The sequence below is a fragment of the Ambystoma mexicanum genome, chromosome 5p, assembly GCF_040938575.1.
Source record: "Ambystoma mexicanum isolate Mex_15411 chromosome 5p, UKY_AmexF1_1, whole genome shotgun sequence".
In the NCBI taxonomy this organism is placed as follows: domain Eukaryota; kingdom Metazoa; phylum Chordata; class Amphibia; order Caudata; family Ambystomatidae; genus Ambystoma; species Ambystoma mexicanum.
In genome coordinates this window covers 743,818,827-743,824,826 of record NC_090930.1, presented here as the reverse complement: position 1 = coordinate 743,824,826, position 6,000 = coordinate 743,818,827, and positions in this window count along the sequence as shown.

Genomic DNA, 6,000 nt, shown 5'->3' with positions numbered 1-6,000 from the left:
TGAAGTAATAAACAACCCCCAGGAATTAGCATTAGTCAAATGTACCGCACATACCAATGGAGAAGATCATGTCTCAAGAGGGAATGCCGCGGCAGACGCACATGCGAAGTATGCTGCATACTTTGGTGAGATATGGAACCCCCAAGATTCAGAGAGAGGGAGAGGGAGGGGAATGGCTAGGGAGATGTTGATAAGAGAAGGATACACACATCTCCCCGCCACACAAATAATGGAACTACAAGCGGCTGCACCAATGGCAGAAAAAGAAATATGGGTAAAAAGAAGATGCACAATGTCACCAACTGACGCCCTATGGCACCAGGGTAACACTGGAAAGATGGTAATGCCACTGGCACTATTGAACACCGCCCTGAGCCAACTACACCACCCAGCCCATACAGGCAAAGAAATAATTGCAGCACGAATTAGGGAAGACTGGTTTTGCCCCGAGTTAAACTCCCATGTGACAAATTTCATAAGTAACTGTCTTACATGCCAACAGTTTACGGCCGGTCACACTCTGAAGGTGATAAAAGGTACTATACCCCGGCCAGAGGGACCCTTCCGACATCTCCATATTGACTATGTTGATATGATCAACGTATGTCAAGGAAACAGGTATATGATTGTAGTAGTATGCCCATTTTCGAGGTGGATTGAAGCAGGGCCATGCTCCCACCCAGATGCATTCAGAGCAGCTAAATTTCTAGTGAAGGAGGTCTTCCCCAGGTGGGGGGTGTGCGAGGTTCTGCGGTCAGACAATGGCCCGCATTTCGCAAACGAAATGTTCCAACACATCACGTCCTTATTGAGCATCAAACATAAATTTGCATGTGCATACCACCCCCAGGCCAATGGTGTATGCGAACGCCTGAATGGCCTACTAAAGGAAGCAATTGCAAAAATACAGCAAACAACAAAAAAGAGTTGGCTATATTGCCTTCCATTATCCCTATTCGAACTGAGAAATAGGCCTGGCTCCGATCACCACCTCACCCCGCACGAGGTGGTTACCGGACGCCAGATGCGCCTTCCTCTGACGCCAACATCAAGAGCATTTTCGGACCAAGATAGCACTGCCAATGTTTTTGGTGATGAAATGTACCAATATGTGTCTTCTTTGATTACTAGTGTAGTGTTTGTGTCTCAACAGCTCGAGCGCACATGGGGCGGGTCTAACAGCGACCAACAAGAAGACGCGGTTAAAGAACTGGAAAAGGAAAGACTGTGTAAAATTGCTAAAGGTGACCACGTGCTACTACGCAATTTCAATAGAAAGTGGAACGCCCCGCGGTTCACTGGTCCCCATCTGGTAGAGGAGACATCAACGAGAGCAGTAAAGCTACAGGACAAACGTGCCTGGAATCACCTACATGACGTAAAGATCTACAAACTTCTGACCCGCCCCAGCGCCACCGACAGGGCCATCGGAAGAACAACAACAGCATCGCCAACGGAGGAAGAGACTTCTACCATTACTGACGGCTTAAGTATCCCCATACCGTGTCAACCCCCAGATCCCCCAGAGACAACTATTGGACCCACCCACCCCATGGTCACCCGATCAAAGAGTAAAGAGACTTCCGCCAGCTAAGCCCCAAACCCACTGCCCATTGACCCCCTACCCACTGTAGTAACAACAGAACTGAAGGACATTGTTTTGCACATATACACATGTAAACACTTAAATGTTCTCTCTTTCTTTTCCCTCGCACATGCAGGTACTGTGTATTATTATACTGTTAAGAAAGTAAGTTAACTAACAAATTCACTGCCCAGGAGTAGATGGTACCCTCAGACGATAACTACCCAGAAGAATTGTCACACCAATTTGTTTATGAAGTAAGAAGGCCAACGTACCTGAATAAAAGAAGGGTACGTGTCTACTACACAGCATTCCTCTTGGCCATAGAATATTCAATGCCCCACCTCCACCCATACTTGCCTGCCCTAAGAGATAGATCACTTAGAATGGCATGGGAACAGCTCTTCGCCTGGGCACTGAATGACTATCTGATAGGGAGGGCTTAAAAATAAACAACCACTAACACTAGTAACAAGCATATTGAGAAATTTCAGGCGGGCAACTTTAACGTTGCAAGAATAAGCTGCCGGACTGCAGCAAGGTAAGAGCAAAATGCCGGTGAAATTAGCTTGTGTAATAAAATTGATAGGGATTTTGATGATCACCGGGTTCTTGGCTGCCTCTGTATGGCAGTACGGCTTTGCTATGAATATTGTTGCTGTACCCAACCCTAACATACCCCCGCCCCCAGCAGCAACAGGTGTTACGTCAGGTGGTATTAGTATAATCCCACACAAAGATAATAGAGTTAAACGCAGCACATACTCAGATAATAAAGGTATTGACAATTACATACAAGATTCAGCGCACATCTCAAACAACATGTGGTATCAACACATGACCCACATAGGCAAGCAGACAACAGAAGACAGCTGCTACGTTTGCTCACTGATTCCATATGCCATGAGTGCTTCTCGAACTTTTGTTGCCACGGAAATAGATGAAAAAACAGCACGGTGCATAATATACCTGGCACTGTTCCAAACGAAAGGAAGGTTTCAAGGGACAGTGGTACAACTGGTGTGGAAAACACGTGACTCATACCCATATGAAAACAATTTTCTCAAGACTTATTTAAGTTACCACAAGAAAAGTCTACACACTGAAGCCTTCAGATACATGACGAGTGGTCCCGAAAAAGGAGAAACAAAGAAGGTAACACTACAGTACCTACCATGCGATTGGTATGCCACTGAAGTCGCTGGTGAAACAGGATGTTGGGAGAGGGCACTGGTGACCATAACAGGGAAGGTGTACTTGGACAACAAATGGGAGATAGGAGTGGTTGGCAGCAACATGATAACAAAAGAAACTATTTCCACTATCGATGGGCACAACCACAGATGTTGGACGACTTGGATCAAGTACGTACCCATGCTCACGTGGATAGAAAAGGATGAAGACCCAATAATAATACTGCCACTAACTGCGCCTAAGGTATGCTACCAACATAAAGGAGAGGTGGACGTAGGATATAACATCAACTGTGCAAGCGTGATGGAGTTACCTGAGGGGGGAGCGGGGACAGCAGTGATAATGGATGACTATTGGGCCTGCGGAGACAAAGCATACCACACACTGCCCCCTCTGTGGAATGGTATATGCACAATAGTCCACGTCAATGTACCATCACTAGTGGTACCCCAGAAACATGTGAATATGGCCAACTTCCCCAAAATGGATGAAGGGAACAAGAGGAAGAAGAGGTCTGCACAACCTCAGAAGGGGCCTGAGAACGAAACTAACAGCAATAATACTGTCCTGAATAGAAAGAAAAGGCAAGGAGAACCTCTGACGGGAAATTACCTATGGGGTAGATCAGAAACAGCACTCACCTCAATTCCACCAGAACACAGACTATTTAGCAGAGCAGCAATGTTCTTCTCCTCGATAATACATCCGGGGTTACAGGCTTACGCAAATGCAAAATGGCTCCAGATAACTAGATGGGAACTAATGATGACCATCAACTCTACAGTGAATGGATTTAACGCCATAAAAGCGGAACTGCGGGCAGTAAGAATGGTGGCACTTCAGAACAGATATGTACTGGACCTCCTCACAGCAATGGAAGGAGGGGTTTGCGCAAAGATAGGACAATCATGCTGTACATTCATCCCTGCCAACGATGCTGACAACGGTACATTGACAGAAGCAGTTTCACAATTGGCCCAGATGCACTCCAAAATGATGGATGAAAGTAAAGGTGTAACAAAGGATGGAAGTTGGTTTTCAATATTATGGTCATGGATGCCATCTTGGCTGTCAGATGGACTGAAAATTATAGTTGGATGTACGATTTTGGCTGGAGCTACATTGATCATAATAAGATTTTGGAAAGCCCGGAAGGCACGCACCACAGATGAAATGATTGAAATGGCCGGTATGCACCCCTTGATGCCAGCAGATGACGGTCAACACACAGGCATGATAATACAAGAGAGAGAGAGACTGCGTAACCAAATCACAACGAACCACCTGGACCCACCATCTGTGAAACTCGAAAACCCAAGAAACCCAAGGAGCTACATAGGGAAATGGGTATACTGTACTCCTGGAGGGACCTGTGCATACATGTATTGGTCATTTGAAGACCATGTCAACCACTACGGACATTTGGGAGGAATAACTAAAATATGGAGAGTGAGAGGAGACAGAGAAAAGGATATGTTTGTGGTCGACAAGTCGACCAGAGGGGGGACTGAAGTGGGAGAATGGAACAACAGACTCCCGCCAATCCCCTCTCGCGCTTGGCCTAGAGGATCACGGCCTAGGCACCCGCCACGAGATGAGTTTGCCCATCTACCAGACGACCAAATACCTTGGTACAGGAACCTACGGATGTGCCCACCTACCTGCACTACCTGCCCAGCAGCCCGCCCCACCCAGGCCGACACATGCAACATGGATCAACTCGACTAAACCAACACATCGTTAGAGATGCCATGATGACCTAGCCAACGGTCACATCTACACGACTATGCCCACTGGACACTCATACACCAACCTACACGAAGAATATACTCAGCGCTATGACATAGGTGACGGACACATCCACGGACGTGCATTTTTATTATTTTTCACACAGGCTTTAAGATGCAGAAACGCAAGACGCACGATGAACTTGATCTAAATGGCTTGCTTACGCTTCACATAAACCTTATAACCTAAAGCGCCTGTGCACTCAACGGTTCCAGTTATGCGCCTGATTCAAGTAGGCCGCAAGCAAGGGCTTCCATAAACATTAAAATGAACAAGAGTCCGGTTGCTGATCCTGCAGAATGAGCCCAGCGAAAGGCAGACAGCCAAGCCACAATGTTGCAAATATCGCACGCCGCACACCAACGTCAAGGTCGCACCTGCAAATTAAACAAGGCACACAGTGGAAAAAACAATATTAATTGTGCAGAATTCAGCCTCAAACACGGTCCCGCCTCACGTGACCAAGCCAAACCTGCACGGATGCCAAGGCTAGGAGAATGGAGGCGCCTGGATCCCACGTTACGAGAAACAAGCAGATACACATAAAGGACTCAATGGACATCTGCGACAGTGGGAGTAGTCGGCCTTCCAGCCCATGAATAAGTCCTCGCATTGTCTGCACGCACCCATAGTGAAACATTGTTGCATATGACAGGTACACCGCGAGATGGGAACGGCGATGGTCCCAGGCTGGGAGGCTCGCGACTGCACCAATCAGAACATGGGGCTCTTATCACTGTCGTCATTAAAATTGACCAATCTTCAGGGGTCTTCATGTAACAATTCTCATGTATCTAATTGCAGGGACAACCCAGGTATACCACCTGACTGACCCTCAGCCATTAATATTCTTCTCTATATGTATGCTATACTAACCCTACCACTCGAGTAACCAATCCAGAGTGGAGATAGGTTTTTTGATAAACTTTTCAAGGTGACGCAAGTAGCGCGTCATACCACGGTAAAAAGGGCCTGCGAGCCCCACGATTGTGTGTGTGTCAGGACGGACGCGTACGCTCCTTGACCCATCTCTGCCGTTTGTGTAATAAACAGCAGAACCACCTTGCTTCTTGTGTGCGTCTCATACTCATTTTTGTGACACACGGGTGGAGTTGGGGCCTCCCTGCCCGGAGGTCCGCGGACGGCCCAGCCGACCCCGGCAGAATTTCCCCCCGACAATATGATTAAGCAATATTAAATATTGTTTCTGACTGCCTCTGTTTTGGCATAATGAAGTTCAGCATTTTCGTAAGTATTTAGGTTCCATGGTCTAATGGTTAGTAGGCTGGACTCTGAATTTAGTAATCCGACATGTTATAGCTATATTTTGTTTTCCTTTGGGTGTATTGTCATTTTATGCGCATAGATTTCCTAGCAGTGGCTGTGATGAATAGTTCAATTTGATAGCAGCTTCCTTTCGAGAATTTGAAAAA